The sequence below is a fragment of the Cetorhinus maximus genome, chromosome 1 (genome assembly GCF_964194155.1).
Source record: "Cetorhinus maximus chromosome 1, sCetMax3.hap1.1, whole genome shotgun sequence".
In the NCBI taxonomy this organism is placed as follows: domain Eukaryota; kingdom Metazoa; phylum Chordata; class Chondrichthyes; order Lamniformes; family Cetorhinidae; genus Cetorhinus; species Cetorhinus maximus.
This window is the reverse complement of record NC_135879.1, coordinates 224,983,711-225,004,108: the sequence shown is the minus strand read 5'-3', so window position 1 is coordinate 225,004,108 and position 20,398 is coordinate 224,983,711. Positions and strand designations below refer to the sequence as shown.

General features: G+C 41.1%; 2 protein-coding genes across 6 annotated transcripts in view; both read left to right on the top strand.

Moving 5' to 3' along the window:
* ptpra (protein tyrosine phosphatase receptor type A) overlaps nucleotides 1–20,398 on the top strand; it is a 333,338-nt gene that overhangs the window by 164,814 nt on the left and 148,126 nt on the right. The window contains exon 1 of one of the 5 annotated variants that reach the window (XM_078554118.1): nucleotides 4,880–5,001. The exons of the other annotated variants lie outside the window; for them this stretch is intronic. The gene's annotated coding sequence lies outside the window, so the exon portion shown is untranslated. Of the gene's footprint in view, nucleotides 1–4,879; nucleotides 5,002–20,398 lie in introns of those variants that run through there. 5 annotated transcript variants of the gene reach the window in all.
* rnf24 (ring finger protein 24) overlaps nucleotides 1–20,398 on the top strand; it is a 632,553-nt gene that overhangs the window by 579,034 nt on the left and 33,121 nt on the right. The gene's annotated exons all lie outside the window — the stretch shown is intronic.

Below are 20,398 nucleotides of genomic sequence, written 5' to 3'. Positions count from 1 at the left end.
CAAGTGACTATTTACCAAAATAGATTGCAAATAGCAGAGATCCCAGCACTGGTCCTTGTGGCATTCCATTCGTCACAGCCTGCCAACTTGAAAAGACCCCATTTGTATCTACTTTTTGCTTCCTGTCCATTAACTGATCATCTACCCATGCTACTATATTACTCCCAACTCCATGAGCGTTTAACTTGCTTATTAATCTTTTGTGGTATCTTATCAATGCCTTTTGGGAATCCAGGTATACCACATATACTGGTTCCCTTTTATTTACCCTACAAGCTACACCCTCAAAAAAAAAATTGGATTCTAGCACTTGCCTGATGACTGATATCAGGCTGACTGGCTTGTAGTAGTTACCTGTTTTATCTTGCGTTTCTTTCTTGCATATTGATATTATATTTCCTAAATTCCCATCTGTTGGGACCGTCAGAATCGAGATAATTTTGGAAAATCATAACCAGCGCATCCACTATCTCTGCAGCTCACTCTTTTTGAACCCTCAGCTGTAGGCCCTTAGTGGGAGATGGTGGCATAGTGTAATGTCCCTGAGCTAGTAATCCAGGGTAATGCTCTTGGGGCATGGGTTCAGATCCCACCATAGCAGCTAGTGGAATTTAAATTCAATTAATAAAATCTGCAGTTGAATGTTAGTTGCGTGGCCACCATTACTGAGACTATCTTCGATTGTCATAAAAACCTATCTGATTCCTTATTGCCTTTTAGAGAAGGAAATCTGTTATCCTTGCCTGGTTTGGCCTACATGTGACTCCAGATCCACAGCAATGTGGTTGACTCTTAACTGCCCATTGAAATGGCTGAGCAAGCCATTCAGTTCAAGGGCAATTAGGGATGGGCAAAAAATGCTGGCCTTGCCAGGGACATTCACATCCCATGAAAGAATAAATTTAATTGGGGATTTGTCAGATTTAATCTCTTAAATTTCCTGTACTTTTTCCTCTGCTGATATTAATTACCTTAATTTCCTCACTCTTATTAGCCCCTAAGGTTACCCTTTGTTTCTGGTATATAATTTATTTCTTCTACTGTGAAGACAGATGCACAATATTTGTTCAATGTCTCTGCTACTTGCTCGTTCCCTGTAATAATTTCTTGTGTCTCTGCTTCTAAGGGACCAACTACTTTAGCTATTCTTCCTTTTTATAAACTTATAAAAGTTATTCCAATCTGTTTTTATATTCTGGCTAGCTTTCTCTCCTTTCAATTTTTTTCCCACTTTATCAACTTTTTGGTGGCCCTTTGCCAAGTGGAGACAGCTTCTCACTATCTACTCTGTCCAGACTCCTCATGATTTTGAATACCTCTAAAATCTCCTCTCCACCTCTTTTCCAAGGATTGGTCCAGTATATTATCAAGATTAAAGTCCTCCCACAACTATTGCATTGCCTTTGTTACTTCAATAATTTCTTGTTTCATGCTCTGTCCAACGGTATAACTACTGTTAGAGGGGCTATAAACTACTCCCACCAGCATTTTCTGATTCTTGCTATTTCTAATTTCCACCCATACTGATTCTACTTCATAATCTTCTGAGCCAAGATCCTTCCTCATTAATGTCTTTAAGTCCTATTTTACTATCGGGGCAACTCCTCCTCTGCCATTCTGTCTGTCTTTTTGAAACATTGTCTACCCTGCAATATTTGTTTCCCAACCTTGGTTATGATGTCTTTATAATGGTGGCTAAATTTACACCACTTATCTCTATTTGTGCTATTAGTTATCTATCTTATAGCAGATGCTTCGTACATTTAGATAGAGATTTTAATTTAATCTCTTACTTCTATTTCCTTCAATGACTAGACTTGTTGATACAAACTATTATTACACTCTCTGTCCCTTCCTGTCCCACTCTGTTTGTCCTTACCTGCATGGCTACACTGGTCTGTCACCTCAGCTTTCCCCTTTGGATCTTCCATCACCCGAACCCTCCTCCCACTCTGTAGTTCAAAGCCCTATCCACAGTTCTAGTTAGACGACTTGTCAGGACACTGGCCCCAGCCCGGTTTAAGTGGAGCCCTTCCAAACAGAAAAGCTCACTCTTCCCGAGTACTGATGCCAGTGGCCCATGAATCGAAACCATTTCTTCGCACAGCACCTTTTGATCCACGCATTTAATTATTTAATCTGCTTGGCCCTATGTCAATTTGCACGTGACTCAGGTAACAATTCAGAGATGGTTGCGTTTGATGTTCTACATTTTAATTTGGACCCTAAACCCTTAAACTCTCTCAGTAGAACATCATTCCCAGTTCTTCTTTTGTCTTTGGTTCCTATGTGGGCTATGACGACTGGATCCCACCCCCCCCCACACCCAACTCCTCCTCTCCCCTCCTCCCCTCCTCCTCTCCCCCCACCTCTTCCCCCTCCTCCGCCCCCCCAACTTTTCCTTCGTCTCCAACTGTGACAAGATGTCCTTAACCCTGGCACCAGGCAGGCAACACAACCTTCGGAGCTCTTGGTCACAGCTACAGAGAACAGTACCTTACTATAGCATCCCTTATCACGAACATCCTGAAGTACCTTGAATCAGTATTCTGAATTGACTTCTATATGTTATTTGGTATCTTGTGTATTTCTACAAGGTTCCCTTTCAATTTCTTCTTTTAAGCATTTCTCCAGTATTTTATAAGAGAACTTAAGAGGGGTGCTGGAAAATCAAAGTGCATTATGTCGTGCAACTTCACTGTCTACTTGGAACATGACATCCTCAAAAAAGCTGAGAATGTTCATCAGTCAATACCCTTCCTATAGCCAAATTGGTTAACCTACAACTAATCCTGTAATCCACTTAGTTTTGAATATTACATTTTTAACTTTTCCCAGTTCTGATGAAAGCTTATTTACCTGAAACATTAACTGTTTTCTCTGTGCACAGTTCCTGCCTGAGCGGCTGAGTATTTCCAGCTTTTTTTGTTTTTATTTGGGAAACTTGTTCTTTGACTTCAAGACCAAATATCACCTAGAGTAGACCAACTTCATCCAATCTTAGATTTTAATCATTTTCAACTGTACTAAATCCTAACCTAAAAATAATATTGATTATTAGCTTCACTATTGGTGGCTATGCCTTCAACTGCTTAAGCCCTAAGCTCTGGGATACCCTTTCTACACCTCTTTGCCCCTCCACCTCGCTTTCTTCCTTTAAGACACTTCTCAAAACCTACCTCTTTTACCTAGCTTTTCATCGTCTTAGCTAATATCTTTTTATGTGAATCAATGTCGTAACTTGATTTGGAATGCTCCTGTGAAGCGCTTGGGACATTTTATTGTCAGGCTTTTGCTGATCACTTACAAAGGCTTTGAAGGTATCAACCATAATATCTTAATATAGGTATTGCATTGTTGTGAGCTGCAGTACTGTTCTCCTTAAAATAGTGAAGTTTGAGGAGATTTTATAGAGGTGTTCAAAATGATGAACGGTTTTGATAGAATAAATATGGAAAAGTTACTTCCAGTAGCAGAAGGATCAGTGACCAAAGGACAATGATTTAAGATGATTAGCAAAAGAACCAGAAGCAGGATGAGGAAACATAGTTTTACATTACGATTTGTTGTGATTTCGAATAGACTGCCTGCAAAGGTGGTGGAAGAGTTTCAGTAGTAATATTCAAAAGACAATTAGATAAGTACTTGGAACAGAAAAGAATTACATGGTATAGGGAAAGAACAGGTAAGCGGGACTAATTGGATAACTCGACCAAAGAGGTGGGACAGGCAGGACGGGCTATACAGCTGCTTCCTATAATACTATGATTCTATACTTACATTGCTCAGGTTTTTTGACAGGATGTATGTTAGCTACAGTACATACTGTATTGCATTATTTCTCTCAATGCAGGAGGCATTTGGTTAGATCTGTAATATTCTTGTACTAAAGAATTTGTGTTGTGAATATTAGAGGGTGCGGTCTGAGGCTTGCAACGTAACTGCTTCAAGTTAAAGATGCGCTTTCACTTAAGTGTTGCATTTCATAAACTTTCCATGACCTTCACAATATACTGAATACCAGTACCTCAGACAATCATTAATTGTACACTATTGTTGTGCAGGCGGATCTGATCTAGGGGGCGGAAAAGGTGAGTTTTATGTCGCTTGCTATCCTTGACATAGTATAATGTAGCATTCATTGTCACTGTCCCACTGCCCAGATCATCTCTTTCGTAATGAGCAATCATCATCATCTCATTGTATGACAATGTATAGGCCTTTTATGTTTGATATGACCCGACAAGAACTTAAATTTATTTTTTGGAAGGGGTTTTGGGAAGCTAGCATCAAATCTTTTTTCCTTTCTTTGTAGTACCTTTAAAGATTGGAAGAGCAAGATTGAACTGATTTTATTTGGCTCAGGGTTTACTTTGCCATGTATGCCTTTTATCATTTTACTGGCATCTGTAAATTAATCTTAACTATACTTCAAATCGTTTGTGCTTGTGTTAATTTATTAACCTTGAAAAGGTGTAATGAGAGAGATCAATCCTGGGGCAGGAGGAATAGGGGTATTTATTAGTACAAATTCAAAATTCAGTGCATTTGATTTTCTTCTCCTTCTGGTGTCAAGCTGTTTGCTTTTTTGGAGGAAAGCTTACATTGAAGACTTTCTCCCACACTTACACTTCACTGCATAACTCATCAGTTGGTTAAGCTGGAGTTTTTTTTAAAATTGTTTTGCGATGTGAGTGACGCTAGCAAGGCTGCATTTATTGCCCATCACTAACCTAAGAAACTGGTGATGGGTTGTAATTTTGAACTGCTCAAGTCTTAGTAGCGATGGTGCTTCCAAAATGAGTTAGAAGTAACTGGGGTGAATTGATATTTTCTTTCTGTTTCTTATGGCCTCTTAAGTGACTATTGGAATAAAGTAATAACTATTAATCACAAAAACAAAATACTGCAGATGCTGGAAATCTGAAATAAAAACAGAAAATGCTGGAAATACTCAGCAGTTCAGACCGCATTTGTGGAGAGAAATTGTGCATGTTTCAGGTCAGTGATCCTTCATCAGACTATTAATTCACGTTGTGCTCTTCTGTGACATAATTGGGTGAATTTTATTGGAGAAATAATTGTGTCAATAATGCACAGTATTATTAATACAAAAATCAGCCAAAGATGAGAGATACACTGATTGGAAAATTGAAGTTAGAGCTGCAATTTAACAGTGCAAGTACCAAATTAATAATGTAGTGTTTGTTAATGCAATGCCAATCAACCTTTCTGGCCCATGAAGGGAATAATTTAGTCTGTTCAGTCTCATTCCTGCACATTAATGGTCAATTGTTGCTCAAGATTTTATTTTAAAAACTTTTTTTTTTCCTTTATTCTTACTTTTCCATTGTCTGTCTCTCTCAAACCAGTCTTTCTCTTCCCTTTTTTTTTGTTCATAATTTAATTCTAATTCACCTTTCCCATAATTTTTCTGTTTATCAATCCCTAAATCTTATTGACTGAAGAGATATACTGTTCACCTTAGCATTCACTAAGGTTCCAGATGCTCCATTGTACATGTCAAGTAGTCATAAGCTCACATTCCAGCAAATCACAGAGCAAAAAATTTGAACTGAATGCTGCAGGAACAAGTCTAGTCAATGGTGTATGCTGCAAGCTACCCCATTGCAGCAAGATCTGGCCCATTGAATACGTTGGAGCTCCAGTGCAGTACAGCCATGTTATCTTCTGTGTTGTGGCTTTAAACTATAAATTGCTGTATTATCATTTCTCCTCTTCCTTGTTTCTGGGTATCTTGATTGATAGAGTACCCGAGGGACTTTCTGGAAATATCCCATGCTGAAAGAAAATGTTGCCAAATTAGGTTAATAAAATATTGCATGAGGAAAAAATGCAATTTTAACCAGAAGCTTTATGCCTTTGCTTGGAACCTTGCCCTAGTTGGAAGCTATCATTAAAGCAAGTTAATTGATTAAGGGGATAAATCATCAAGACCAGTCATGCCCCAGATTTAATCCTGGTCCATGCTGTGATAGCTGAAATATTGGTCTTCACTTATGTCCTTGAGCATTATCCATAAACACCTGTTGCATAAATGTGGCTATTTGGTAAGTAAGATTGAACACAGCTGTTCATCCCCCATAATTGAAAAGCATGCTGTTGAGGCTCATAAGAAAATGGCCAATTAATTGGCCATTGGAGCTGGCACTCATGGAACCATTCTCCAACAAGTCGTAGATGACTTCACAGGGATGGAGAAAATCTGTTTTTTTTTTAATTGCCATGATTCGCAGCATATTTTCCTGCTATTTTAAAGGCCTAGACTCCTGTTGAATGGCTTTGTTAGCCCCTTCAATTATATGTACGTGTGTTTCTTTGGCAATGTTGCTGACAGAAGTATGTGTAGGCGAACATTTTGGGTCCAGTGACCACAATGTCATTAGTTTTAAGTTAATTATGGATAAGGATAGGTCTGGTCCTCGAGTTGAGATTCTAAACTGGAGAAAGGCCAATTTTGTGGAAATGAGAAAGGATCTAGGAAGAGTGGATTGGGATAAGTTGTTTTCTGGCAAGGATGTGTTCAGTAAGTGGAAGGCATTCAAAGGCGAAATTTTGAGAGAGCAGAGTTTGCATGTTCCTGAAAGGATTAAAGGTAAAGTTAACAGGCATAGGAACCTTGGTTTTCAAGGGATATTGGCGATTTGGTTAAGAAGAAGAGAGAGGTGTATAACAGGTATAGGCAACATGGAGCAAATGAGGTACTTGTAGAGTATAGAAAATGTAAGAAAATACTAAAAAAGGAAATCAGGAAGGCAAAAAGAAGACATGAGGTTGCTTTGGCAGATAATGTGAAGGTAAATCCGAAGGATTTCTACAAGTATATTAAAAGTAAAAGGATAGTAAGGGACACAATTGGTCCCCTTGAAGATCAGAGTGGTCGTCTATGTGTGGAGCCTCACGAGATGGGGGAGATCTTAAACAGTTTTTTTTGCATTAGTATTTACTCAGGAAACTGGCATAGTTTATAAGGAAAGAAGGGAAACAAGCAGTAGTGTCATGGAACATATAGAGATTAAAGAGGTGGGGGTGCTTGCTGCCTTACAGCGAATAAAGGTAGATAAATCCCCCGGGCCTGACATGATATTCCCTCGGACCTTGAGGGAGACTAGTGTAGAAATTGCAGGGGCCCTGGCAGAAATACTTAAAATGTCCTTAGCCACGGGTGAGGTGCCGGAGGATTGGAGGGTAGCTCATGTTGTTCTGTTGTTTAAAAAAGGCTCCAAAAATAAACCAGGTAATTACAGGCCAGTGAGCCTGACGTTAGTAGTAGGTAAATTATTGGAAGGTGTTCTGAGAGATCGGATATACAATTATTTGGTCAGCCAAGGGCTGATTAAGGATAGTCAGCATGGCTTTGTGCATGGTAGGTCGTGTTTAACGAACCTTGTAGAGTTTTTCGAGGAGGTTACCAAGAAAGTAGATGAAGGAAAGGTTGTGGATGTTGTCTACATGGACTTTAGTAAGGCCTTTGACAAGGTCCCACATGGGAGGTTAGTTCAGAAGGTTCAGACACTTGATATCCATGGAGAGGTTGTAAACTGGATTCGAAATTGGCTGTGTGGGAGAAGACAGAGAGTGGTAGTGGATGATTGCTTCTCAGACTGGAGGTCTGTGACTAGTGGTGTGCCTCAGGGATCTGTGCTGGGACCATTGTTGTTTGTTGTCTATATCAATGATTTGGATGATAATGTGGTAAATTGGATCAGCAAGTTTGCTGATGACACTAAGATTGGAGGCGTTGTGGACAACGAGGAAGGCTTTCAAAGCTTGCAGAGGGATCTGAACCAACTGGGAAAATGGGCCAGAAAATGGCAGATGGAATTTAATGCAGAAAAGTGTGAGGTGTTGCATTTTGGAAGGACAAACCAAGGTAGGACATACACAGTAAATGGTAGGGCACTGAGGAGTGCGGAGGATCAAAGAGATCTGGGAGTTCAGATACATAATTCCCTGAAAGTGGCGTCACAGGTAGACAGGGTTGTAAAGAAAGCTTTTGGCATACTGGCCTTCATAAATCGAAGTATTGAGTATAGGAGTTGGGATGTTGTGGTGAGGTTGTATAAGACATTGGTGAGGCCAACTTTGGAGTATTGTGTGCAGTTCTGGTCGCCTAACTACAGGAAGGATATCAGTAAGATTGAAAGAGTGCAGAGAAGATCTACTAGGATGTTGCCGGGTCTTAAGGAGTTGAGTTACAGGGAAAGATTAAACAGGTTAGGACTTTATTCCTTGGAGCGTAGAAGGATGAGGGGAGATTTGATAGAAGTTTACAAAATTATGAGGGGTATGGACAGAGTAAATGCGAGTAGGCTCTTTCCACTTAGAATAGGAGAGATAAACACAAGAGGACATGACTTTAGGGTGAAAGGGGAAAGGTTTAGGGGGAACATTAGGGGGAACTTCTTCACTCAGAGTGGTGAGAGTGTGGAACGAGCTGCCATCTGACGTGGTAAATGCAGGCTCACTCTTAAGTTTTAAGAATAAATCGGATAGATACATGGATGGGAGAGGTCTGGAGGGTTATGGACTGGATGCAGGTCAATGGGATTAGCGGAATAATATTTCGGCACAGACTAGAAGGGCCGAATGGCCTGTTTTCTGTGCTGTAGTGTTCTATGGTTCTAATCATTAAGGCGTCATTAAAAGATGATTGTAGCTGTTTGTTCTTTCAATGTGTACACTGTTTTCCTAAATATCACTATCAAAGACTTAATATTTTATGTTTCTTGGTTATATGTGATTTAATACAATCATGGCTGAATGACCAGGTCTATAGCACAACTTAAATGGCACATACTTTGTGGAGGAGTGACCTTTGTTTGGAAGTAATGAGAAGTACCATTAATACTAATGGAACCTGCATAGTCTTGAATAGGTTATTTGAACTGCTTCCTCCCCTCTCCAAAAATGAGGAATTGTCATCTTCAAACCTTAATGGCACAGCTTAAAAATTACAACTATTGGTCATTAAAAATATCCTAAATGTCTCTCTCAGGCTTGAAGGTTCATGCATAAAGATGTATCCTATAAGTTATTTTGTAACTGTTAAATTGCTCGGTATATATGAAACCTGGTGCAGCATTGATTGATAGAGTTCAGAAAAAGCTTTTAATCTGTGACTTGACTACAGAATTCTGAACTGATGATAGTAAAATCTGTACAACATCAGAATTGCCATGGCAGCATTAATTCTATATAATGATCATGTTCAAATTTTGAAATACTTCAGGAGAAGATTAGCTTATTCTTGTGTGGGAAAACTTGTTTTTCCAAAAAAAAAGCTCAGTTTACTATGTGGAGCCAGAAGGTTGCCATCTTTTCCATAATTGTAAGGTTAGATCTTGAGCTTCCTTTTCACCATTCACCCCCTCGCTGCTTCAATGTAAAACTGACCAGCAGATGAGGCTAAGTGAAGCGAAATGATTCTGTGCCTCAGCACATGAATCATGTCAAAGACAATCTGGGCCCAACAGTTGCTTAATGGTACATGTGAACATACAGATTGGGAGCAGGAGTATGCCACTCAGCTCCTCGAGCCTGCTCCACCGTTAAATAAGATTATGGCTGATCTGATTGCAACCTCAACCCCACGTTCCTGCCTACTCCCGATAACCTTTCACCCCCTTGTCAATCAAGAATCTATCTAGCATTGCCCAATCTGCCTCAGATTTGCAAACCACTCTTGATCTCTCTATTCTGCATGCAAGAAACTTGGCCTGTCCTTGAACGTTGTCAAAGCAAAATACATAATATCAACCCACACTCGGTCAACCAAATATTCCACTTCCCATATCTGTTCAAGGAGAGACTCTGGAATGTGTTGAGCCTTGGAGAGAAAATATTTCTCCTCATCTCTGTCTTGAAAGGGAGACCTCTTATTTTTGAACTGTGTCCACTTATTCTCATCTCCCCCACAAGAGGAAATATTCTCCCGGTATCTACCCTATCAAATCTCCACAGGATCTTGTATGTTTCAATGAGATCACCTCTCATTCTTCTAAACCCAAATGGCCACCTGTTCAACCTTTCCTCATAAGATAAGCCCCTCATCCAGAATTGAGATGCGTGAACCTTCTCTGAACTATTTCTGAAGCAATTATATCTTTTTTCAAATGAGACCAAAACTGTACACAGTATTCCAGATGTGGTCTCACTAAGACCCCATGTAGCTGCAATAAACCTTCTCTACTTTTACATTTCATTCCCCTTGCAATGAATGGCAACATTCCTTCCGAATCACTTGCTGTACCTGCATATTAACTTTTTGTGATTCATGTACCAGGATACCTAGGTCCCTCTGTAGCACTGAGTTCTGTAATCTCTCTCTTAAATGATATACTGCTTTGCTGTTCTTCCTGCCAAAGTGGACAAGATCACATTTTCCCACATTATACTCCATCTGGAAATTTTTGCCTGCTCACTTTCTTTGCAGACTCTCTACATCTTCATGGTAACTTACTTTCCTACCTATCTTAGTATCATCAGCAAATTTAGCTACCAAACATTGGCAGTTTTCCAATCCTCTGGAACTTTTCCAGAATTTAAGGATTCTTGGAAGATTACTACTAGTGCATCCACTATTTGTGTAGCTACTTCCTTTAATATCCTAGGATCCAACCCATCAGGTCCAGGGGACTTATCAGTCTTTAGCCCCATTAGTTTCCCTAGTACTTTTTCTCTAATGATAGTTATTGTATTTATTTCCTGCCCCTCCTTTTGCCCCTTGATTATTTAGTATTTTTGGAATGCTATTAGTGTCTTCTACTGTGAAGACTGAGGCAAAGTATTTATTCAACTCCTCTGCCATTTCCTGTTTCCCCATTATTATTTCCCTCGTCTCATATTCAAAGGGGTCTATATTGACTTTGGCCCCTCTCTTTTTATATATTTAAAGAAGCTCCTACTATCCGTTTTTATATTACTTGCTAGTTTACCCTCAAAATTTATTTTCTCCCTCTTTATAATGTTTTTGGTCATCTTCTGTTGGCATTTGAAACTTTCCCAAACCTCTGGTTTACCACTAATCTTTGCCACATTGTGTGTTTTTTCTTTCAATTTGACACTATCCTTAATTTCCTTGGTTAACCATGGTTGGTTTGTCCCCTTCCTAAAATCCTCCTTCCTCACTGGGATATATCTTTGTTGTGAGTCATGAACTATTTTCTTAAACATTTGCCATTGTTCATCAAGAGTCTTTTCTGCTAAAATCCTTTCCCCATCCACTGCAACCAACTCTTCCCTCATTCCTTTGTAATTACCCTTATTTAAGTTTAGCACAGTTGTTTCCGACGCAAGTTTCTCTCACACACTGAATGTTAAATTCCACCATGTTATGGTCACTGTTTCCTAGGGGATCTTTTACTCAGATCATTTATTAAACCTGCCTCATTACACATTACCAGATCCAAAATAGGCTGATCCCTGGTTGGATCCACAACATATTGTTCTATGAAACTGTCCCTTCATTGAAGTAGATTGTAAATAGTTGAGGCCCCAGCACTAATCCCTGTGGCACTCCATTAGTTACAGGTTGCCAACCCGAAAAAGACCTAATTATCCTTACTCTCTGCTTCCTGTTAGCTAACCAATTCTTTACCCATGTTAATATGCTACCCCCTACATTATGTAATCTTATCTTGTGTAGTAACCTTTGAAGTGGCCCCTTATCAAATGTCTACTGGCAAACCAAATACATCATATCTACAGGTTCCCCTTTATCAACCTTGCTTGTTACTTCCTCAAAAAACTAATAAATTAGTGAAACACAATTTCCCTTTCACAAAGGACTCTGATCAAATTATGATTTTCTAAGTATACTGCTATAACTTCAATAATGGATTCTAGCACTTTCCCTATGACAGATGTTAGGTTAACCAGCCTATAGGTTCCAATGCACCCACCATGTCTGCAGCCACTTGTTATATTGTTTAGTTTTTAAGTTGTTTAAGTTTTACCAGGTTGTTGCCTGGGCTGGAGAGTTTTAGCTATGAGGAGAGATTGGATAAACTGGGGTTATTTTCCTTGGAGCAGAGGAAATTGAGGGGGACATGATTGAGGTGTATAAAGTTGTGAGGGGCATGGATAAGGTAGACAGGAAGGAACTTTTCCCCTTGGTGGAGGGATCAATTACCAGGGGGCATAAGTTTAAGGTAAGAGGCAGGAGGTTTAGAGGGGATGTGAGGAAGAATTTTTTAACTCCGAGGGTGGTGGGAATCTGGAACTCACTGCCTGAAAGGGTGGTAGAGGCAGAAACCCTCATAACATTTAAGAAGTATTTGGATGTGCACTTGCGATGCCATGGCATAGAAGGCTATAGGCCTAGTGCTGGAAAATGGGATTAGAATAGTTAGGTACTTGTTTGACCAGCGCAAACTCAATGGACCGACGGGCCTTTTTCTGTGCTGTAGACCTCTAGGACTCTATGACTTTGGTTTTCAAGTATCTTGTGGTACCTTTCTTACATACTCCATTTATTTCTTCCTGTATGCTCTGTCCTACCATTAAGGTGTCTATAAACTATTCAACAGTGACCTCTTACCTTTCCTATTTCCTATCTCTACCCAAACTGATTCTACATCTTGCTCCTACGAGCCAAGGTCATCCCTCTCACCACTGTACTAATGACATCCTTAATTAACAGAGCAACCCCACCACCTTTTCCTAGCTTCCTATCTTTTCAAAGTGTTAAATACCCTTTAGTATTCAGGTCCCAACCTTGGTCACCCTGCAACCATGTCTCTGTAAAGGCTATCAGGTCATAAATATTTATTTCTATCTGTGCGACCAATTAATCCATTTTGTTATGAATGCTGCGTGCATTCAGATACAGAGCCTTTAACTCTGTGTTTTTACCATTTTTGCAGTTTTGGGCTTTATCTGCTGCTGCACTCTTAAGTTTGTACTCTCTGTCCCTCCCTGCCACACTCTGGTTATTATTACCCAAAACACTACCCTGCTGTATTACCTTGTTCCCTTTTGATTTACTACATCTCCTCTCGTATGATCACTTCCTCCACTATTTAGTTTAAAGCCCTCTCCACCACCCTAGTTATATAATTCGCTAGAATCTGTTCCCAGTACAGTTCAGGTGAAGGTCATCCCAATGGTACAGCTCCCAACTTTCCCCACTACTGGTGCCAGAAACCCATTTCTCCCATACCTGTCTTTGAGCCATGCAGTCATCTCTCTAATCTTATTTACCCAATGCCAATTTGCCTATGGCTCAAATAATAATCCAGTGATTATTCCCTTTGAGGTTCTGCTTCTTAATTTACTCCCGGCAGTTTATAATCTCTGAGTAGAACCTCTTTCCTGGTCCTACCTGTGTCGCTGGTGACTATGTGTACCATGACCACTGGATCCACCCTCTCCCAATGCAAGTTCCTCTCTAGCCCAGAGCAGATGAACTGAACCCTGGAACTGGGCAGGCAGTGCAGCCTTCTGGACTCTCACTCTCGACTGCAGAGAACTGTTACATCCCCTGACTATACTGACCCCCTACTACCACTACATTTCTATTAACACCCCTCGCTCGAATGGCTTCCTGTACTATGGTGCCTTGGTCAGTTTGCACATCCACACTGCAGCTCCCACTTCCATCCATTCATGCTGCAAGAACGTGGAACCTGTTGGACGATTGTATTGGCTGAGGCTCCTCCATCTCTACCTCAGCGATCCCAATACCTGCCTCAGTTCCACTTTCTTGCCCCGGAGCACATCAGAAGACCCTATCCTAATGACTGTGACTGCCCTTTGGAACAAATTGTCCAGGTAACGTACCCCCCCTCCCTGATGCACCACAGTGCCTGCATCTTGGCCTCCAGCTCCATGACTCTGTCAAAGTTCCTCATGCCACAGACACTTACTGCAGATGCGTTTGCCTTGGATTGCATCAGTACCCAGGAGCACCCATATTCCGCAATAGGCAACACATCACTTGACTTGCCATCTTTATTATGTGTTAATTTATTATTTTTCTTAATTTCCAATTAATATGCCCTACTGCTCCCGATAAGCTTTATTACCGCTAGTAAACCTTATTCATACTAGTAAAACCTTACACATATAAATTACATGAGTTTTCAAAGATAAGTAAGCAAAATACTTAGCAACCAACCACTTGCCTGCTTCTTTGTGATTTCACACTTTGATTTTTCACTGAACATGATCAGCCACAGACTGAACTAGCCTCTCTTATTGCAGTCTCGCTGTTCTCTGCCTCTCTTATTGCAGTCTCGCCGTTCTCTGCCTCTCTTATTGCAGTCTCGCCACTCTCTGCCTCTCTTATTGCAGTCTCGCTGCTCTCTGCATCTCTTATTGCAGTCTTGTCGCTCTCTTCCTCTTGATGTAGCCTCCCCACGCTCTGCCTCTGTGTAGCCTCCTCACGCTCTTTCACTCTCTGTGTAGTCTTCCCACAATCTGCCCCTCACCATGTAGTCTCCACATGCTCTGCCCCTCTCTATCTAGTCTCCCCATGCTCTACCCCTCTATGTAGTTCTGCCTCCCTCTCTCACTAATCTTGCAGTGCTCTGCCTCTCTCTCTGTAGCCTTGCCTTGCTCTGCCCTTCTCTATGTAGTCCCGCTGTGTGCTCTGCCTTTCTTTATGTCCTCATGCTACAAGGGGAGGACTGCTGAGCAAATGCTCATGTCCTTCTTGAAGCCAGCTCCACAAGCATTCAGGCAAAACTCCTGCAAAACCAACATGTATGGACTGGATGCTCTGTCTGGATGGCTGATAAGCATCTCCCCTACCAGGTCCTGCTTTCTCAACTCTCAAGAGCCCAACATTCCAGGGAGGACAAAGAATATGCTTCAAAGGCACTCTGAAGTTCTGATGGCAACATTAACATTAATGATTGGGAGGAGCATGTTACCAATTGTTCAAAATGGCAGCAACTTGTCCATCAAACTGCATCACGCTTTTGAGTCACAACGTCTCGATGCGGCAGAGCAGCGGAAGAAAAGAAAAGGAAGCAAATCTTGCACTCCAAAAGATCATAAGACACAGCAGAAGTAGTCCATTCAAACCATTGAGTCTGCTCTGCCATTCAATGAGATCATGGCTGATCTGATAATCCTTAACTCCACTTTCCTGCCTTTTCCCCATGCCCGTGATTCCCTTACTGATTAAAAATCTGTCTATCTCAGCCTTGAATATACTTAACGACCCAGCCTCTACAGCCTTCTGTGGTAAAGAATTCTGCAGATTAACAACCCTCTGAGAGAAGAAATTTCTCCTCATCTCTGTCTTAAATGGGCGACCCCTTACTCTGAGATTATGCCCTCTGGTTCTAGACTCACCCACAAGGGGAAACAATCTCTAAGCATCTACCCTGTAAAGCCCCTTAAGGATCTTTTTTGTTTCAATAAGGTTGATTCTCATACTTCTAAACTCCAATGAGTACAGGCCCAACCTCTCAACCTCTCCTCATAAGAAAATCCCTCCATACCCAGAATCAATCTAGTGAACCTTCTCTGATCTGCCTCCAATGCCAGTATATCTCCCCTTAGATAAGGGGACCAAAACTGTTCACAGTATTCTCTTTGTGGTTTATCTAGTGCCTTGTATAGTTTTAGCAAGACTTCCCTATTTTTATACTCCATTCCCTTTTGAAACAAAGGCCAACATTCCATTTGCCTTGCCTTGCCTTACCTGCTAAACTTGTATGCTAGCTTTTTGGGATGAAGCACGAGGGCCCCCAAATCCTTCTGTGCTGCAGCTTTCTTCAGTCTTCCTCCATTTAAATACTATTCAGCTCTTCTATTCTTCCTGCCAAAGTGCATAACCTCACATTTTCCCACATTATATTCCATCTGCCAAGTTTTTGCCCACTCACTTAACCTGTATATCCCTCTGTAGACTCCTTGTATCACCCTTACCCATTGCCTTCCCTGGACCCCACTACCTCATGGGACATGCCCAAAGATCTACGGGTGGAGAATTGACCTTTTCGGCCACATGAAGACCCACGGCAGAAACTTGCAGCCTTGCAGAGACATCATCCTCGAATCATGGGACAGCCGGTGATGACACAACGATGCCTTTATGATTGGCTGTTTTTAAAATTTTATAACTGTTTTTCATTCATGGTCATGGCTTTGTATCATGTTAATATTTTGTTTTATGGGCTGAAAATGAGAACAACAGGGCAGAAGCCTGCCCCAAAATCTGTATCAGCACTTTGGGCTGTTGCTAACTTGGTTGTGACTTTACTTTCAGGCGACCTTGTCACCTAAATGAAGGCAGGAATATTGAATTGCTTAAGTATTGAGGCCAACAAGAGAGGGGGACTTACTTTTGTACTTAGCTTTAGGGAATGAGCTGGGCAGGTGGAAGAGGTTGCAAAGCACTTGGGTGGAAGTGATCATATTAAGGATTTAGGGTAGTTATCGAAAAAGACAAACATCGATTAGGAATATCAACTTTCCCTCAACTGAGGGAAAACTAAGTTTACTAAGCTGAGATGTGATTTGGCTGAAGTGGCCTGGAAACAGCTGCCTGATTGTAAATTGGTGCTATGTTGGTGTGAGGCATTCAAGGAAGAGATGATGAGGGTTCAGAGTATGTTCCTTGGTAGAGCTAACAAATCCAGAACCCCCTGAATGTCAAGGAGCTTAAAGGAGAGGATGAAGGGGGAGAAAAAAGGGAAGCATATGGCAAATACTGAGGGCGCAATACTGCAGAAAACCTAGAGGAGTATAACAAGTGTGGGGGTGAAAGTGAAAAGGAAATTAGGAAAGCAAAAAGAGGGCATGAAATGTTCGCAAGTAAAATCAAGGAAAACGCAAAGATTTTTCTATAAATACATAAACAGCAACAGGATAACTAAAAGAGTAGGGCCTATCGGGGACCATAAGGGTAACCTGTGTCTCGAGGCATAGGATGTTGGTATGGTTCTTGATAAATGTTTCTGTTTTTGGAAAGGATGTTACAGAGATTGCAATCAGAAAGGAGTGTGAAGTATTAGAAGAAGTTGACATGGTGAGAGAGGAAGTATTAAGGGGTTAACATCTTTGAAAGTGGTTAAATTCCCTGGCCTGGATGAAATGTATCCTAGGCTGTTAAAGGAAGCAAGCGGAGGTCCTGTCTGAGTAAGAAGAATCTGGACCTAGATTCCACTCCAGGACTTGAAGATGGCCACAGAGGGAATGTTTATGACAGGGCCTATGAGGCTGTTAATTACTCTGTAAATTCTTCCAGTATTCTGGAGTGCTGAAGTTGGAGTTTGAGTGAGGGAGTTTTATGGGTTAATTTTAAGGGTTAACTTAATTTAAGTGTTAATTTCTATCTAAAGTCCAGCCTTTAATTTAGCAATTAACTAAAAGTTTCTCTTTGGGTTGGGAGAAGTTGAGTTTTATTCCAGCTTTAAAACAGGTTTGCAGGCTCTCCTTGTAGCTGCAGCTTAAACTGGCTTTCAGAAGCTTGAATCAGGGAGCATAAAACAGGCTGCCTTCAGTGCTGCTTGTCAGTCCTGGAGTGCTGCTTTGGGTGCATTAGAATGTTTAAGTTGGAGTTCAGTGAGTGAGGGAGTTTGGTGAAGAGGGGAAGGAGGTGCTCCTTTCTTTTCCTACCTTTCCTCAGCCTCCAATAGCTGGCTGTTACTTTGCTACAGGGGAAGAAGCTGATTTAATGTCATAGAAGCCTATAAAGCAGTAGAGAGAGAGAGCCAGGAGTTCACAGATAAAAATCTAAAAGTGAAGTCACAGGAGCCCCATAAATTGATTGGTTGGTAAGTATAGGCCTTTTCCGACTCGGCATTGAGTAGGCGGTGGGTGAGTGACAGATGAATTATTATGTTTTATCATACTGGTAAGATGTGCAAGGTCAGAGAGGGGAGACTTCGGCCTGAGTGAGACAGAGACCGGGTGAATATATTTGGGAATTTGGTTCAAAGTGGGAATTTGGAATATAGGGTGAAAGAGGCGCTTTAGGTAAGATTTACTCCAAGAAGTAAAGTGTGCTGAGTGGGGAGTTTAGGAAGGGCTGGGAGGAGGTGCTTTTTTATCTTCTACTGTTTTTTCAACCTCCAGTACTTGATTTCCACTTTGGTGCAGCAGAAGGAGAAAGTAAAGCAGCAACTGGTATTATTAGTTTTCAGTATTGTAAGTACTGTATTGTTTTATCAGTATTGTAATGTTTACTGGTAGTGCCAAAACCTAATGTGAGGTGTAGCTTTATTACGTATAAATTAATTAGCGGTTAATAATTAATTAACACACATTGGAGATGGCAGCGTAGGTGAGGTGCTGCAATTGCAGGATGTGGGAGCTTCTGAATACTAGTGTGATCCAGGGCAAATACATCTGCAGTAAGCGTTTGCGGTTGCAGGAACTTCGGCTCCGAGTTATTGAGCTGGAGGCCAAGTTGCAGATCCTGTGGCATAACAGAGAGGGGAAAGGTTATCTGGGCACTTTATTCCAGAAGGCGGTCACACCCCTTAGGATAGAGTCTTCTGATTTGGTCAGGAGCAGGAAAGTGTGATTGCAAGTGAGGCAAGTAAGGTGACCCGGAGTGCAGGAGCCTCATCCCTTGCAATTGTCCAACAGGTTTGACGTTTTCTCAACTTGTTTGGATGAGAGTGGGGGCTACAGGGTGGATGAATTAACTGGCCATGGCACCATGGTACAGGAAGCCATTAATGGCTGGGGAGTTACAAGGAATGTAATACATTCCAGTGATAGCTGCAAATCAGGAGGTGAATGGGAGAAAGGAACTTGGTGAAATTGAAATCACTAGGGAAATGGTACTGAGCAAATTGATGCAGCTACAGGCTGGCAAGTCTCCGGGTCCCGATGGACTACACCCTAGGGACTTAAAAGAGGTGGCTAATGAGGTAGTCGATGCGCTGGTGTTAATTTTACAAAATTTGCTAGATTCTGGAAAGGTTCCATCGGATTGGAAAGCAGTAAATATAAGCCCTCTATTCAAGAAGGGTAAGGAAGGTAGGAAACAGGAAACTATAGGCCAGTTAGCTTGACGTCTGTTGTGGGGTAGTTATTAGAATCAATCATTAGGGAGGTTATAGCTGGGCAAAAGGGAAGAGTCAGCATGGTTTTGTGAAAGGAAAATCATGTTTAACCAATTTATTGGAGTTTTTTGAAGGAGTAACATGCGCAGTGGATGAAGGGGAGCCTGTAGGCATACTGTACTTAGATTTCCAGAAGGCATTTAATAAGGTGCCACATCAAAGATTATTATGGAAAATAAAAGCGCATGGTGTAGTGGGTAACATATTATCGTGGATAGAAGATTGGCTGGCAGAAAGCAGAGAGTATGCATAAATGGATCTTTTTCTGATTGGCAGGACGTGACAAGTGGAGTCTATACTGGGACCTCAACCTTTTACGCTTTACACCAATGAGTTAGATGAGGGAAGTGAAGACATGGTAGCTAAATTTGCAGATGACACAAAGATAGGTAGGAAAGTACGCTGTGAAGAGGTCATGAGGTTCAGATGGCTATTGATAGGTTGAGTGAGTGGGCAAAGATCTGGCAAATGGAGTTTAATGTGAGAAAATGTGAAGTTCACTTTGGCAAGAAGAACAAAAAAGCAGAATATTATTTAAATGGAGAACAGCTGCATAATTCTGAGGTGCAGAGGGAGCTAGGTGTTCTGGTACATGAGTCACAAAAAGTTAGTATGCAGGTACATCAAGTAATTAAAACGGCTAATGGAATGCTATCCTTTATTATGAGAGGGATTGAACATAAAAGTAAGGATGGAAAGGCAGAGTTAACGTTTCGAGTCCGTATGACTCTTCATATGGACTCGAAACGTTAACTCTGTCTTTCTCTCCACTGATGCTGTCAGACCTGCTGAGTTTTTCCAGCAATTTTTGTTTTTGTTTCAGATTTCCAGCATCCGCCGTATTTTGCTTTTATAAAAGTAAGGATGTTATGCTTCAGTTATACAGGGCATTGGTGAGGTTACACCTGGAGTACTATGTGCAGTTTTGGTCTCCTTATTTAAGGAAGGATGTAAGTGCATTGGCTGCAGTTCAAATGAGGTTTACTAGATTGATACAAAAACAAAACTACCTGGAAAAAGTCAGCAGGTCTGACAGCATCTGCGGAGAGGAATACAGTTAACGTTTCGAGTCCGTATGACTTTTCATCAGAACAGTTCTGATGAAGAGTCATACGGACTCGAAACGTTAACTGTATTGCTCTCCGGAGATGCTGTCAGACCTGCTGAGTTTTTCCAGGTAGTTTTGTTTTTGTTTCAGATTTCCAGCATCTGCAGTATTTTGCTTTTACTAGATTGATACCTGGAATGAAGGGGCACTGTTTTAAAATGATGGGTCACCCTTTTAGGACAGAGATGATGGGAAATTTTTTCTTTCAGAGGATTGTGTGACTTCTGAATTCTCTGCC